The sequence below is a fragment of the Pseudorasbora parva genome, chromosome 14 (genome assembly GCF_024679245.1).
Source record: "Pseudorasbora parva isolate DD20220531a chromosome 14, ASM2467924v1, whole genome shotgun sequence".
Taxonomy (NCBI): Eukaryota; Metazoa; Chordata; class Actinopteri; order Cypriniformes; family Gobionidae; genus Pseudorasbora; species Pseudorasbora parva.
Window position 1 is genome coordinate 41,351,959 of NC_090185.1, and position 18,744 is coordinate 41,370,702.

The window sequence follows — 18,744 nt, forward strand, 5'->3', positions numbered from 1 at the left end:
TTTCAAGAGTTAACACATCATTTCAGTAAGACACTGATATCTATGTTTCATGAGGCTATTAAATTTAATTAAATCTATTCAAAAAAAGTTATTAAAACTTTTAAAGAGGAAAAAAAGCTTTGTCCTTAATTCATGGGATCTAGACTTAAAGCTGTTTTATAGACTATAGTTTAACTGTAGGCCAGTTTCATTTAACTGTAAGGTCATGGTAGTCACAGGGTAAATGGCTATATGGTTTCTAAAACTATATAAAACATATATAATAAACTATTATATTTGTAAGTAAAAAAATGTAAACACCTGTAGAAAATACGAAAACAGCCTCTATAAAAGTGCTTTATATTTTGCAATATTAATTTATGTAATATAGCAACATCTTTAATAAATGTTTCTTCCAAAACACCATATTTATTCGCTGTTAATAGCTGAAGAGTAAGTTGTGGTTCTGCTAAAGTGAAACGTTTGTGTGTATTGCCTACATGCTCGCTGCTGTTTTCAGCAATAATAACCAACTGCAGATCCGCAGAACTGTAATGTTTCCATATCACACGATTGTATAAAACAAAGTGCCGTTCATAGAGCAGTATTTAAACGCAGCGGCTGCGCTGTGCGGATATTCGCCTTTTGCAGTTCCATGTGCTCAAATAATAAATAAATAAATAGAAAAAAACGCCTAATATGGAGGGGAGGTCTCTCTTGCTTCGCCTTGTCAATTCAGAAGACAAACCAATGTGCCGCTGTCGCTGCATGTTGTCAGTGGGTTTTTTTTTGAACACTATACCGGCCCCAAAGTGCGTCGGCCCACCGGGCAAATGCCCGGTATGCCAGATTACCAGTCCAGCCCTGATTGGAGGAGGGAAGTTGACGTCACAGAGACTCTCGTGGCGCTCAGTTCAGCCAGCCGCTGTTGACTTCAGCTACGAGTATAACGCGCTATCACTGTATCGGCAAGGAAATGCATTATTTTATTGTTATGAATATAATCTTAGAAATCTATTATTTTGTATGATAGACGTTTTAGGGGGTTTTCTCACAAATAAAGCAGTCAAATGAGTGTGATCACGACTGGGTGCTTACCGATGCTAGGCCGTTCAGTTCAGCCAGCCGCTGGTGGAGGAAGTACTGAATCTCTGTCATTAAATCAGTGTGTCACAGAGAAAAATTTATATAATTTTTGTTTCAGTTCTGAGTAAAGACTTTATGTAATTTCAGTGCATATGCAATTAATTAAACTGGAATAGGCCTATTAATTTAAATGTGTATATCAAAATGAAAACAGAGTTTAAACTTGTTTGTACTTCATTCATTTTCACACTCTTTTCTCACTTTTTGCGTTCATTTTTATTTCCTGTCATTGTACATACTCGTTTATTGTATATGACAGGGTAAACAGCTCAATAACCCTTTTATTTAAAGGTTTAAATAGGTTTAAGAGAATTATTTCTATAGTTGAACTGAGCGGCCAGCCAAGTGTCAGTAATGGTGTATATAATTTTGTATACAAAATGTTTCGTCTTCTGGCCAGAATGAAATACAACCTTTAAAAAAAACACACACATTTTAACTAAAAAGTAAATAAATGTAAACTGTAATGTTACTACACATTACATTTAAAAGTAATCTGATGATGTAGCTTACATTACTTGTAATGCATTACCCCAAACACATTACACAAAACCTTTTTTTTTTTTTTGCAAACATTTCACAATAAGGTTCAATTATTTAATCTTACTTAAAGAACTACATTACCAATGAAAATTTTTACAGCATTTGCTTTTTGTTTAATGTATAAATACACTATTTTGTTATTCAAGTTTGGTCATAATACATAGATTAATTAATACATGAATGTGGAATTTATGATTAACCTAATATCAAATGATTAACAACGTTCATGTTATGCATAATATCAATTTGCAAAATGATAATGCGAATATGCAAATAAAACAATAAAACCATAACTTTATAACATATTTTGTAAAATTATACATATCAATTACAGTAAAATAAATGGCATTTTTTATAAAGTGTGTCAATGTCCTCCTGTATGAGTGTCAGTTTGACTATAATCATTCTCATGGCTGATTGAACAACAGGCACTGTGACAGGTTTATTTGAATATGTTGTATGACGAAGAAGAAGAAAAAAATCGGATTCCCTTTCATTGTTAATTAATACTGTAGAAATGACAAAGCAGCTAATTAATTCATAACTGCAACTTTGGAAATTTGCTGTCATTGATAACCACATGTACTCCACATTAAAAGCGCTTCTCTTGTCATAGATTAAGTTCAAGAACCCGAAATAATCATTGTTTAACCACAACTGGCAGTAAAAAGTCAACTCCTGTGCCAATTAAAATAGAAAACTGACATTTTCAAATTGCATACACATTTTCCCTCGCCCAGTTTATTTTTTGTCTTTAATGTCAGAATTATACATTTAGAGCAAACTAAAAAAAGGGGGATGTTTATGTTATAAGTCATATTCTAAGCATGCAATTGACATTTTTACGTATGGAGTGTAGCTGTTCATGAAACACATGGTTAAAACACACATTGTGCAGCCCACCATTCCCAATATGACAGAACCACATCCAAAAAAGGACAAAACCAAACCAGCCTTCATATATAATGACACTAGGAAAAACATGTTTTTGCTAAAGGTGCCCTAGAATGAGTTTAAACAATATGTTAAATTGTTCTCTGATATCTACACAGAGGGTATGTGGCTTATTTAAGGGCAAATATTGTCCAGATACAGTTTTACAGGTCCATTTACAACCCTATAAATTGTCCCTAGGATGTGATGCTCTGTTTTTGCCTTATTTGGAAGAGTCATGAATATTAATGTTGAGCTCTGCTCTGATTGGCTTATTTCAGCAGCTCACAGCAGTTCAGCGAAGGCGCTCGTGAGTCCTGACCGTCCTGACAGAACACAGACCGACTGAACGACACTTTAAGCAGAACATCTCAAATGAAGATAGCTAAAATGCAGTTTACTTGTTTATTGGTGTTTTCAGATCATCCGCGCGTGAGAGAGCTCGTGTGCATATGGTTGCCAGATTTTTAGGTTAAACACTGGATACTATACATGTTCTTTTCACAGAAAAGCTCTGATTGGGGGATTTGAATTACTGAAATCTGGCAACCGATTCCCTCAGACAAAACCAAAACCAGTATACTATCCGGTGTTTTGGTTATACATGGTACTTGGTGTTTCCTATTGTTACTGAACGAGCATCTTGCATTATCTAGACAATGCTGTCACTCTAAGAAAATTTCAATTCAATCAGAAATTGTTTAAACAGTCAATAAGTGGATAAATCACTAGTTACTGCTAGTTGTAATTGCCCCTTTCTCCAGTTTAAGACGTTGAGCGAAGCTTGCTTGAAATGGGCCGAGCAAACGAACGATCTTGAATTAAATTGTTGTGGTATCGGATTATAACCATCAACCGTGACTGTTGAGATTTTTTATCTGTGGGAAGGGTAGAAAAGTCCTCTCGTCCCCTACACAGCCTGGAACATGACATTTCTGTCCATGATAGCTGCAGTTTTTGCCATCATCAAGTGTCGTTTGTTTACCTGCAATCTTGATGATTCGGCTCCATCATTTCCGCCTGACAATGAACATGTTTGGACAGATGCAAATGTTGGGGGCGTACATATAAATGATTCCCAACGCTTGCATCACGGTTGGGTTTATGTTGAGAATCACTTTTTTTTTTTTCTATGGTGTTTTTCATGCACGAGATTTACATAAGAAGTAGCAGGCAAGCAATGGTGTTTGAGACTCACAGTATGTGATGTCCATGTACTGAACTCTTATTATTTCACTATGGCAAGGTTAATTCAATTTGTCATTCTAGGGCACCTTTCAGAACTACTGAATTGGTATCTGAATTTAACGAATCTAAGGATAGGAGTTTATGGCATCAATATGCTATTTTCTGATTTTATTAACATTTAGGACACACTTTCCCTTCACCAGTGACATTTTAGCATGTAGCATAAGAAAGCTAAATGGGCTTTCGACGGACGGAAGGCTAACTGCTAAAAACTAGGCAGGGGAGGCTCATACCCTCGAGTTACCTTCAAACCTGACCCTTTTCCAGTGAAGGGTTTTTGGTACAGTTTCCGAGGGAAGCCACAGCCGCTGGCTGCCGTGTGATTTGTGATTAGGGGGAGGTTCAAAGCGGATTTAATCTGGCCTCAGGCCTGTCATTTCATAATTATGTTCTGTCCCGAGGGAGCACCCCCTAAGTGACAAGCGTGCCGCTCGCAGTCTTTTACCAGGCCAAGCCAGACTATAGAGCTTCGCTTTAACTGTGAAGATGGCCTTCTTTTGCAAAAGCCTATTCCCAGAGATCCCGTGACACAGGGAGCAGCCCCACATTTCACACAGGCACCTGTTCTCCAACCTACTTTAATCCTAAAGCTAATAACACACAGGGCAAATCAATGGATGCGAATCTGAAATGCTCCTAATCCGTTTACCCCTATATAAATGCTAATGGTGTCCCTATATATGTTTTACAAGGCAAGTTGTTTGCAAATGAGGTGATTTATTTGGACAGGGAACATTTATGGACAGCATTCTTTTTTTTCCTCTGCACCGAGCTCAATAAATCTTTGAGGCGCAGAAAACGCCAAGCAGATGTCTGCGGTACTATCATTGCATTTTGTCATTGGACTGTATAGATTCTTGAGCGTATTGGATTAGTCTTGGTTTGAACTGGGTTTAAATAGAGGAAGTGAGAACATTCTGAATGGCGGCGTGTTTTGCAAGTAAGATAAATTGTATTCAGGGGAATCAAGAAAGATGTGAAGACATGTTATAATACATGACATGGGTTATATATTTTATTATATATTTTGCATAGAGAGAATGAGGTTTATTTTTTATGACCATTAAGTGTTTTATTTTATTTTTTTACATTCTTTCAAATAAATAAATAAATAAATAAATAAACAAACAAACAAACAAACAAACAAACAAACAAACAAATAAATAAATAAATAAATAAATAAATAAATAAATAAATAAATAAATAAATAAATAAATAAATGTAAAGTGTAAATCAATGTAAATGTATAAATATTGACTCAAAAGAGAATCTATATTTTCTATTAAAAAATAAAAAGTTTGATTATGTTATATATATTTATATATATTTTTGAAACTTTACCTTTTGAAAATGTTGCCATAATATGAAAAATAGACTTTATTTATTTGTGCAAATATAATTTCAAGCTTATTACTACAGTATATGTGCTGCATCTAACAATCAACATAAGAAATACAATACATTACTATTATTATTATTTGTGAAGCGAATGAAGCTTAATTTAAGGATTATTAAGTTTATTCATTTTAATGACAGTTAAGCATTTTTTTAAAAATAACTATTCAGTATAATATTGCGAATACCCTTAAAAAATCTAACTGATTATAATTTTCATTACCGTAGTGTAACTAAAAAGAATGAAATATTATTTAAAATGTAAACAATTTCTATAATTATACATCTTAGTTTAATTATTACTAAGTTATTATTAACATAAATGCAGAACTTTTGTGGAATATGAAAGTGACTGTCAGTGTGGATTTGCAAGAAAAGGAAAATGAAAAGAGCTGGATCTAGGCAAGACGTTTGCAAGACGTTTTCAACTAAAAACGTAAAACTTTTTATGCGTTTTGGTCCTTCATTTATACAATTTGTGTTCTGAGGGCCTGAAAAATGCAAACGTTTGAAAACAAAAAGTGCAGATTTTTGAAAATGATAGTTATTGTTTCTGTATAAACAACAAAAACATGAATGTGTGAAGATGGCCATGTACCGGTGATGGCATGTGTATTACGTGTTCAGTCTATAGGAGTGTAACCTTTATTTACAGTGGCATCGCCATCTACCGGCCTGACATGAGTAATACAGCTATGTCTGTTGTTTCCACTAATCCGTGCCAACAGATTGTGTTTGTTTTGACAACCTTGTCAACTGTACGCGAAATACTAGTTTTTAGTACATCGATGACGTGTAAATGTACTTTAATAAAATACCCTTTTATAATTTTTAATAAAACAAACTCATCTATTAGACACGATTTTTTTCCCTAATAATCTTAGTTATAACTTTTTTTTTTAAATGTCATAAACCATTTCAAGCTCACAACATGCAGAACGATGTGATGGATGCAGAACATATTGACTTTTTGATTGATTTTTTAAAAGAGATTATCACAGTAAGGTCTTAATTCAATCCAGTCGGGCATTCCTCTTTAAATTAAAACAATCATTCATGTTTTACTCTGTCTCTCAAAATCAACTAATGAAATATTGTCTTTGCCTGTTGGAATTTTTTCTCCGTTTTTGAAGTTCCCAGTTTCCTTTCACTAAACTATGTTGTTCCCAGCAATGAAAACCACATTGTCCCATTCTCCCAGTCTCTATTTACACTCAAGGAGGCTGTTTTAATTTCTAATTATGCTATATTATACACCCCGTCAGCAGGGTTTTAAACATAATTTTCCTTGAAAAATCATTACATTTGGCCCTACTGAGAGGCGATGGTAATTGTTACAAACTAGTCATGAGCTTGAGTTCTTCGGAGACAATATTTCTTTGTAGGACATTTGTTTTTCATGTCACATTTTAATTAATTACCTCATTTAATCACAGTCCTTCTCGAGAACAGTAATCCGCAGACGTTGGTGAAGTGAGGGTCAGTAGGTCACGTGTAACACCCGGAGGATGCTGAATAAGCGGTGTATTATATCATCTGGACCCCGTGCCGTAATATCAGCATGGTGTCAAAGGTGAAATCTGGCTCGCTTATTTTGCCAGTGACATGAAACAGGGGAAACACGTGTAAAATCACATGCCCCTTTCATCACGGTCAAATAATGTCCCTTCAGATCTGACAGAACAGCAGCTTTTCTGATAAAGGTCTATATTAGCGACACTGAAGCAACAAGCTACAGCTAATAGAACAGCATGACATCAGAAGATATCTTTACCATATGAAACAGAGCTAACCATGAAATTAAAAATTACAAACAGTACTTATTTTGGAATATACTTTAAAAAAAAAAAAAAAAACACTTAAAGGGGATCTATTTGGCAATTTTATTGCAAAATGTTTGATCACTGGTGTGAGTTTGCAGTGTTTGTAAACAACTAGCCTATTAAAGTAAAAATCCATAAACTCCTCTTTTTATTTAATCCCCATAAATCACAAGTAGTCTCTCCAAACCAACGGTTTCAGATTTTCCCCCTACACTTACGTAAGCCCCGCCCATGACCTGAGGCAATCTGCCCTATTAGCATAGATCCACCCTGAGTGAGTTCTAGAAGCACCACCCATGATGGGTGACGATCTGCCCTTTTTGAATAGATCCACCCTGAGTGAATTCTAGAAGCCTCGACCATGACCAGTGACAATCTGCCCTATTAGCATAAACTGCACCCTAAAGTGCATTCCAGAAGCTGCTCCCATGACCAATGACGATCTGCCCTATTAGCATAGATCCGCCCTGAGTGAGTTCTAGAAGCCCCGTCCATGACCAATGACGATCTTCCCTATTAGCATAGATTCACCCTGAGTGAGTTCTAGAAGCCCGTCCATGACCAATGACGATCTGCCCTATTAGCATAGATTCACCCTGAGTGAGTTCTAGAATCCCCGCCCATGACCAATGACGATCTGCCCTATTAGCATAGATTCACCCTGAGTGAGTTCTAGAAGCCCCGTCCATGACCAATGACGATCTGCCCTATTAGCATAGATCCACCCTGAGTGAGTTCTAAAAGCCCCGTCCATGACCAATGACAGTCTGCCCTATTAGCATAGATCTACCCTGAGTAAGTTCTAGAAGCCCCGTCCATGACCAATGACAATCTGCCCTATTAGCATAGATCTACCCTGAGTAAGTTCTAGAAGCCCCGCCCATGACCGGTGACGATCTACCCTATTAGAATCAATCCACCCTGAGTGAGCTCTAGAAGCCCCGCCCATGACCGGTGACGATCTGCCCTATTAGAATCAATCCACCCTGAGTGAGTTCTAGAAGCACCACCCATGACCAGTGACAATCTGCCCTATTAGCATAGATCCACCCTGAGTGAGTTCTAGAAGCCCCGTCCATGACCTGTGACGAGCTACCCTATTAGCATAGATCCGCCCTGAGTGAGTTCTAGAAGCCCCGTCCATGACCAGTGACAATCTGCCTTATTTGCATAGATCCACCCTGATTGAACTGCAACAGCCTGCCATTTCAGTTTCCTTGCTTTAACAGATTGAGATATACAATGTCTGCACCAAAAAAAAAAAAAAAAATTTTTAAAAAAGTCCCCATAGACACTTGAGGCACCGATGACACTGTGGATGAAAGTTGTGCCAAAGAAAGTTGTTGAAGTGCTAAAAAGACTGAAAAGATTCTGAAAGATTTTTATATTAATATGATGATGAGTTACAGTGAGGAAAATAAGTATTTGAACACCTTGCTATCTTGCAAGTTCTCTGAATTTGTCATCATAGGTGCATGGCCACTGCGTGAAACATAATAATATAAATAAATAAAAAATCCTGAAATCACAATGTATGATTTTTTAACTATTTATTTTTATGATACAGCTGAAAATAAGTATTTGAACACCTGAGGTACAGTAGCCTTTGTTTGCAATTACAGAGGTCAAACGTTTCCTGTAGTTTTTCATCAGGTTTGCGCACACTGCAGGAGGGATTTTGGCCCATTCATCCACACAGATCTTCTCTAGATCAGTCAGATTTCTGGCCTATCGCTGAGAAACACAGCGTTTGAGCTCCCTCCAAAGATTCTTTATTGGGTTTAGGTCTGGAGACTGGCTAGGCCACACCAGAACCTTGATAAGCTTCTTACAGAGCCACTCCTTGGTTATCCTGGCTGTGCTTCGGGTCATTGTCATGTCGGAAGACCTAGCCTCGACCCATATTCAATGCTCTAACTGAGGTTGTTCCCCAAAATCTCGCAATACATGGCCCCGGTCATCCTCTCCTTAATACAGAGCAGAAAAACACCCCCAAAGCATGATGCTTCCAAATACGTTTAGTGGAATTATGACCAAAAAGTTATATTTTGGTCTCATCTGACCACAAGACTTTCTCCCATGACTCCTCTGGGTCATCCAAGCCTGGAAATGTGCTGGTTTAGGCAGGGGAACCGTCCATGCCATGCATGATTTTAAACCATGGTGGTGGTCCCAGCTCTTTTCAGGTCATTGACCAGCTCCTCCTGTGTAGTTCTGGGCTGATTCTTAGGATCATTGAGACCCCATGAGGTGATCTTGCATGGAGTCCCAGTCCGAGGGAGATTGACAGTCATGTTAAGCTTCTTCTATTTTCGAATGATTGTTCCAAGAGTGGACCTTTTTTCACCAAGCTGCTTGGGAATTTCCCCGTAGCCCTTTCTAGCCTTGTGGAGGTGTACAATTTTGTCTCTAGTGTCTTTGGACAGCTCTTTGGTCTGGGTCATGTTAGTAGTTGGATTCTTACTGATTGTATGGAGTGGACAGGTGTCTTTATGCAGCTAACAACCTCAAACAGTATCTAATTTAGGATAATAAATGGAGTGGAGGTGGACATTTTAAAAGCAGACTAATAGGTATTTGAGGGTGAGAATTCTAGCTGATAGAAAGTTGTTCAAATACTTATTTGCAGCTGTATAATACAAATAAGTAGTTAAAAAATCATACATTGTGATTTCTGGATTATTATTATTTTTTTTTTCAGATTATGTCTCTCACAGTGGACATGAACCTACGACAACAATTTCAGACCCCTCCATGATTTCTAAGTAGGAGAACTTCCAAAATAGCAGGGTGTTCAAATACTTATTACCCTCACTGTAAATCAGCTTAACTACTACAACTACAACAGCATGATAAATGTATTCACAAACCCTTCAGAATCGTCCAGTTACATTCAAAAATTGTAACCTCTTTCTGAGTCTTTCCATCCATATCCGACTCCAGACAATGTAATGTAGATTTTTTGACATTTAATAGGTCATTGCATTTATATGAACTCAAAAACTTCCTTGTCAGTCAAAAACGTCTCGGTTACATATGTAACCCTCATTCCCTGAAGGAGGGAATGGAGATGTACGTCGGAACTGACTGACGAATTGGGATCTACTTCGAGTGTGTAAAATCAAGCCAATGGAGATTGGCATGCGTTCCACGCATTCCACGCTCTGCCCCGCAGCGTGGGTATAAATAAGGAAGTGGAATGGTAGATCAGCGTTTTTTTCTGCTGAGGAGCCGACTAGTGACTTGGCCTCCTAGCGGAAGCACAGCAGCTGGCGACGGGTCTTACGTCTCCGTTCCCTCCTTCAGGGAACGAGGGTTCCATACGTAACTGAGACGTTACCTTTCAGTTGGTCACGCTCGACGTACATCGGAACTGAACATCCGGAACGGGATGTTGTGCATGTCTTGTGCAGGGCCCGATTCAGATCTGCAGGTCCAAGATCGATCATAACCCACCCCCATTTTTGGGTACAATGAAGTAGGGGCTGTAGAACCCCACCTTCATATCGGCTGGAGGAACCGTATCGACCGCGTCCTTCGCCAGTAGGACCTCGATCTATGACCACAAGACATGAGGATTGCAGCTTCAGCACAGAGGTGAAGAGGATGCCCCTGTACATAGCCGAGTCTGATGGTACGGTTGAGCCAACGAGACAGCCTGGGGAGCCCAGAGACCGAAGAAGTGGGACCAACTGCACCACAGACGTACCCGCGGTGGGGCAGCGAGGTGGAATGCTCTGGCCTGACTCGGGAGGCCCGGAGGCGGCACGGAGGCGGCCCGGAGTGTTGCGCGAGCACTCCTGGTTTGGGCAGAGTGTGGATGAGAAGGCCCGGAGGCGTCCTCGAAGCCCACTCTGCTGCTCACTGCCCGGAGGCAGGGAGGTGGAGCACTCAGGCCCGACTCGGGAGGCCCGGAGGCGGCCCGGAGTGTTGTGTGACCACTCCTGGTTTGGGCAGAGTGTGGATGAGAAGGCCCGGAGGCGTCCTCTAAGCCCACTCTGCTGCTTACTGCCCGGAGGCAGGGAGGTGCAGCACTCAGACCCGACTTGGGAGGCCCGGAGGCGGCCCAGAGGCGGCCCGGAGGCGGCCCGGAGTGTTGTCTGAGTACTCCAGGGTGGGGCAGAGTGTGGGTGAGAAGGCCCGGGGACGGTCTCGGTGCCCACACTGCTGGCATATCTGTAAGTACAGATGTTTTAAATATAAATTTTAAGATTGTAATACATGTGAACATTCAATAGAATTAAGTTTTTTTTTTTTTTTTCACTGAACTGCGTACTAATAAAAAAAAATAATAATAATAATAATAATAATAATAATAATAATAATAATAATAATAATAATAAGTGAGTCATTTTGCATGAAATAAACAAAATTATATTTATTTAGCTATAAAATAAATATTATAAATATTAAATAAATACATTACTAGAAAATAATAATAATTGTATAAACTTAGGGAATAGGCTCTTTATACCTGGCCAGTCAGAATCTGCCTAGAAACCATCTAGCAACCCCATAACAACCGCATAGGACAACCGAGCAACCACATAGCAATACACCCTATGCCATATTTAGGCTATAGAATATCATAAGTATTTCAAAAATGTATTATTTTGTCTTGGTCCAGTAAGCAAAAAAAAAAAAAAAAAAAAAAAAGCAACTGCATAGCAACAGTCAAGTAACCACCTTAGAACAACATAGTAACCAGACGCAATAGGCTATATCACAGAGGCAACTTGTGTTTTCATCAAACATTGCAAAAATCAGCTTTACATGGTTCTGCAGTTCATGCAGCTGTTTTCTTACAAGCGTAAATGTGTGAACATCCCAAATGTTCTGTCGCAGCCAAAGTTGATCGTTTTCCACTAAAATGGTGTCAGAATCTAATTTCGCACATTTCCAGTTGCTTATTGTCTTTTGTCCTCCTGCCAGAGCTATTCTGGCAAATCATGAGTTTCAACTATGGGTTTTCATTGAAGATGTTTTGCTTCAGCCTGAAACGCTGTGTGGAGAGCATGACTCCAGCTCTTCTTCATTGGTGTCATGTTTCTCTGGCTAGGCTCATGTGATGACAAAGTAGATTTAACCCCAGTGCCAGCGTGAAGCCATGAAATCAGTGTAAAGTCCAGTCCCAAAAGGATCCCAGAGACAGATGATTCCAACAGGCTCATGCATATTAGTTTAAATGCTATTTGATCATACCATCAAGAAATTTCAATTGTGTATATTTTCCAACCTAATATTTGTTTATATATATATATATATATATATATATATATATATATATATATATATATATATATATATATATATATATATGTGTGTGTGTGTGTGTGTGTGTGTGTGTGTGTGTGTGTGTGTGTGTGTGTGTGTGTGTGTGTGTGTGTGGAGGGGTTTAGAGGACTAGTTTACAGCAACCACTGAACCAGACTATTTAAATGTTGAGCAAGAGATCTCATTGGCTGCAGGATCAGCAGAGGCCAATCAGCTTGAGTCATGTAGTAGTGATGCAGATTGCATATAAATAATTTCATGACACACAAACCGCATATCGTTCACCTAAAGGATTATTAGGAACACCTGTTCAATTTATCATTAATGCAATTATCTAATCAACCAATCACATGGCAGTTGCTTCAATGCATTTAGGGGTGTGGTCCTGGTCTAGACAATCTCCTGAACTCCAAACTGAATGTCAGAATGGGAAAGAAACGTGACTTAAGCAATTTTCAGCGTGGCATGGTGGTTGGTGCCAGACGGGCCGGTCTGAGTATTTCACAAATCTGCTCAGTTACTGGGATTTTCATGCAAAACCATTTCTAGGGTTTACAAAGAATGGTGTGAAAAGGGAAAAACATCCAGTATGCAGCAGTCCTGTGGACAAAAATGCCTTGTTGATGCTAGAGGTCAGAGGAGAATGGGCCGACTGATTCAAGCTGATAGAAGAAAAACTTTGCCTGAAAGAACCACTCATTACAACCGAGATATGCAGCAATGCATTTGTTAAGCCACAACACGCAAAAACTTATGGCGGATGGGCTACAACAGCAGAAGACCCCACCGGGTACCACTCATCTCCACTACAAATAGGAAAAAGAGGCTACAATTTGCACAAGCTCACCAAAATTGGACAAGTCTTGATTTCTGCTGAGACATTCAGATGGTAGAGTCAGAATTTGGCGTAAACAGAATGAGAACATGGATCCATCATGCCTTGTTCCCACTGTGCAGGCTGCTGGTGGTGTAATGGTGTGGGGATGTTTTCTTAGCACACTTTAGGCCCCTTAGTGCCAATTGGGCATTGTTTTAATGCCACGGCCTACCTGAGCATTGTTTCTGACCATGTCCATCCCTTTATGACCACTATGTGCTAGGGATGCACGATATTGGATTTTTGCCGATATCCGATATGCCGATATTTTTCAGCTCATTTTGGCCGATGCCGATACCGATGCCGATATATGTTTATTTTTTCCCTTTGTTTGGAAACAACACCATTTTGAGCAAAAACAAATTTTTTTTCATTCTGGTTTCAGATTACTGAGGTATGCTTACTAAAAGGATTCTTGTTGAAGATTAATAAATGTTAATAAAGTTATTTTTATGATAAGAGTACATTAAAAGCTCTGAAAATAACAATAATAAAGTCAGTAATTTTTCACCCCAGATGCAGCTGTAACCTAAATATTGTATTTTTGGATTTAGCGTTTGTGCACATGAAGTGGGGGTGGCATGACATCCATTGATGCTGTCTTTTAATTCGACAATTATTGTAGAGCTCCTTGGATTATTTTTCATCATCCATTTCGTAAAATGTTATTACAGATTAATACACTGTTTATAAAAGTATTTAATTTACAAGTGTCATGCTTGTGATTTATGTGACATCATTACTGATTTGTTTATTCAGAACAAGAAGTAACTTCAATTTATTTGTGTATTCTACTTTTCATTGTATTACTGTAACAACAGCGCCCCTAGTGCATGCATAAATATATAGCGGTCTAGCTGGAGGGCACTAGGACCTGGAGGAGCTTCTGCTGCTGTGGAGGCTGCCGCACGCGCTAGAGAGTGGGGAGACGCGATTGGGCTCGTTTTGTTCTGAAAACGTGGCAAATCTGCTGCTGACGGTCACGTCCTTCTGTACGTGCATTCAGAAATTCAAGGCAGCATTTAAAAACAGTCAATATAAATCACTGTACATGCAATGTATTTTCTTGTTTTCACTTGAAGAATGACTGCAGTGCTGACATGGTCTTATCGCTGTAGCACTCCTTGCACACGTGAGTTATTACAGGCGCATATCAACACGTTATTATATCGGCAAGGCATATCGGCATAATGTTTTCATATCGGCTGATGCCGATTTTTATATTTTAAGCGTTTATCGGCTGATTCTGATGTCGTGCCGATAATATCGTGCATCCCTACTATGTGCCCATCCTCTGATGGCTACTTCCAGCAGGATAATGTACCATGTCACAAAGCTCGAATCATTTCAAATTGGTTTCTTGAACATGACAATGAGTTGACTGTACTAAAATGGCCCACACAGTCACCAGATCTCAACCCAATAGAGCATCTTTGGGATGTGGTGGAACGGGAGCTTCGTGCCCTGGATGTGCATCCCACAAATCTCCATCAACTGCAAGATGCTATCCAATCAATATGGGCCAACATTTCCAGCTTTTCCAGATAAAGTCACATTATAAAACATTTATAAAACATTTCTAAAGAATGCTTTCAGCACCTTGTTGAATCAATGCCACATAGAATTAAGGCAGTTCTGAAGGCGAAAGGGGGTCAAACACAGTATTAGTATGGGGTTCCTAATAATCCTTTAGGTGAGTGTATGTATTGTACACAGTGTCCTTGTTCATGCACTTGTTTAATGCAAAGAGCAGATTAATATAACACATGGTCATATCTCATCCTTGCTCTTTGGTCCTGTGGAAGTTTACAGCTTTCTATGTAGCTTTATTCATAAATATTTTATTACCAGTCAAGCAATGCACACTAAATGCACTTTATTGTTTATGCCACATTCCAAGATGCCAATATTTGAGGCCTGACTCTACAGTTGCCCTTTTTACCCATCATGATTTATAGAGGTCCTTGGTTAACGCAAGTTGAATGAGCATTGTGAGATTGTGAGACAGCACAATAACATAAAAAGCAACAAAGGGTTCTTTTAGCTGCAGTAAAATGCAGAACAAATCTGGCCTATTTGGACCATATGGATCATATGCTCAGTGAATGGGCTCGTTGAGGAGGAACCCTGCTGAGATCCCACATAAGGAGCAGACTTACCACATTGTATCCAAGGCAAACCGTCTGGGCAAGCGGGAAAAGATCCAGTGTTATGGGTCAAAGTTCATGCTCGGTGATGAATGAGCAAATAAATATGTGTCCTGGTATCAAGTCTTGGAGCGAGGCGTTCCGTTTCACATTCCACAGACTGCAGAGGTTCTCATGCAGGGACTCCTGGGTGACTGATGAGGCACATGGCAAACCATCTGACGGGTCAAAGGTCACTGCCCTGACAATTTCTATCAAATATTTAACAGAAAGGACAACATGATGGACTGTGCTGAATTTTCATACTGGATGTTGGAGTCTTAGCAACAATTTATAGCTAAGAAATGTTTGGAAATTGTTATATATATATATATATATATATATATATATATATATATATATATATATATATATTAGACATGTGCCGATTATATATATATATATATATATATATATATATATATATATATATATATATATATATATATATATATATATATATATATATAAAATTTATATAATAAATATTATTATTAATTATAAAATGGGGAGCGTGGGGAGTGAAGGCTGGCCCGTGTGGTCCGATCAAACAGAGCTACTGGAGCTCAAATTGCTAACGAAGTTAATGCTGGTTCTGATAGAAAGGTGTCTTGTGAAGTCCATGCCTCAACAGTTTAGGGCTGTTTTGGCAGCAAAGGTGGGACCAACACAATATTTGGAAGGTGGTCATAATATTATGCCTGATCAGTTTAAATAATGTATTATATAATGTTATTTTATGTTTTATTATATTAAACCCCCAAAACGTCAGGTGGTGCAACTGTCCGAACAGACTTACTTACCATGCTAACCAGCCAAACCTTGACTCTCATCCCTTTGCACACTCAACCATCCTAGCAACCAAAATAGTGTCGTTTTTCCACAAAACTATCCTTGAGTACTTGAAGAAGTTGTTTATATCTTGATTGTTGTCGTATCATTTGCTTCCCAACCTCACATTCAGTTTGGGTTTCATTTCCTTCATACATGCTCTCCTCAGACGCTTGCGAGGCTCGAGGTCTCGCTGTGGTTGTGAGAACACCAACCTTGGAGGCCGCTCAAGTCCCTTGTGTTTACGAGTCCTCGCTGTGATGTGGGTAAAGCTACCAGAGCCGGTAAACACGTCTATAATGGACGAACAACGCGTTCGAGACCACCAGCCAGAGGCTGAACAAGGAATTAGGGACCTGCAACAACTTAATTACTGTTCCGCCAGCGGGGAAGAAAACCAAAGTAAATGATATCTGAGCTTCCAGCAAGCTCATCTCTAATCCCACAACGTCTCTACATTTCCACGTTGGATGTTTGAAAGCTGTGGTGGGTAATTATTCAAGACTAGCCAGTCAGACTTCTACATAACTAAGACTTATTGTTTGGAGTGATGACTTTGGAAAACTTTAACTTTTCCAGTGACTTAATCTTGTAGGGCAATACGCCCAGGGACAAAGCGCCCTTATTTAGCTCCTAGAGATAATTGGCTGCATTTTCAATGTGTTGCGAAGTGGGGTGTGAAATACAAATGCAAAATACATCAGATTTAACAAGTTAACAATGTAGACGTTGTATAACACCACAACCATTCTGTAATGCATGCATAGTACTTTTAATCACATATTGCAGTGTCTATTATCAGTCTCCCAAGGAAAATAGCAACATCAAATTGTTTAGAGAATATATTTTAAATACGTAGCATACTGTATTAAAATATACATGAATGATATTATACATAGAATCAATTTTTAAGGCCAGCACAAAGTATTAACTTAATGCACTTAAATTTAAATTTGTCCCATGCCAATTGTGCTATAGACATTAATGATACCTCAAATCATATGGTTTGTTGGTCAAATATAATATATAATACAAATAAATACTATTTAAAACATTTAAATAATAATAATAAATTATTTTGGATCTATGCATTTGCAAATATTGGTTAAGTATTCATGAATGCTAGTAATAACGCAATAATAACACAGTTATTTAATACCAACTGTAATCTTTATAGCATCTTTCAATTCATATTTGCATATTGCGCATTATTCATTCTAACTATTGCCATATTTTAAAATATTTTGATATCTGTGGATCCCAAGTTATTTACAACATTTAACGAGTGCTGAGATTCCAAATAAAAAACATTTAAAAATACTTGGAAACCTTCAGTAATTTTTTTTTATTTCTTTATTGTCATTGATGGTTCCATGAATCTTTCTATTGCTCAAAAGGTTCTCTATAGAGGAAATTGGTTATTTAGTTTATTCAAATGTTGTTCACACTTAGAAAAAATGTTCAATGAAAGGTTATTTGGGGAACTAAAAGAATGGTTCTTTTATTTTTAAGAGTGTCAAGCGAATCTTCTTAAGCATAAATATGATTCTCATTTATATATTCCAGAGAATATCTCTGTTTGTTGATTAACATTTTCCAGACAGACTGTTCTGCTTTAGCTTCATGGATGGACAATTCTCCGGATCTCTGATCAGATTTCTGAAATACTTTTTCTGGAAGTAGCCGCTCATGCTTTGACTCACCTACACCGCTGACTTCAGATCAAACAGCTTAAAAATACTTTTGTGAGAACATGAAGAACATGTTGTAGGAGCACGAGAGGGTGACTTTTCCTGGCCTTCCATGGAGAGAATGGGGGAGCGTAGGAGTACTTCGAAAGTCATAAAAAATCCTGGGGGCAGTATATACTGTGCTTATTTTCCAAGACTTAGAGCTGCCAATTTGGTATAGCCTGTGGGAAGTGTTTCCATTCCTATTTTTTTTTTCCAATCTTAAAGTGAAATCACCTGGGATGTAATTAATTAATTAGAATCAGCTCATGCAGTGGGGGTTTGCACATGTGTTTTGGAGAGCTCTGTGGTCTTTCTGTTCTGGGTGATTGGGATTAATAACGAGGGCCAATTTGAAATCGAAATCGGAGTGCTTAATAGGCGGAGTGGAGGGGCCGCGTGCTCCGGACCACTGCAACAAAAAGAGCTTTGTGCCTGCAGTGCCCTATACTGTACTCTCCAATAATTCTCTATTTCCTTCATATAAGCACGAGAAACGATTACCAAGGATCATCTTTCGATAAATGGCTTCATTTGAGATATTCATGATCTATGAAAAGTCCTTTGAAATAACCTGATAGCTCTTTTTGTCTGAAAACTCTTAAACGAAACATTGTAATTTAGCTGATTTTATATTACTCTATGGATGATATGCATAATATAGTGCTTCGTAAACTGAATCCATCAACTCACAATAGGGCTTTGGGCTTTAGGCGAAAAACGTGCTATCAAAATGCAAATGACGTAGTTGGAGGGCTTTTATGTATGCAAAATGAAAG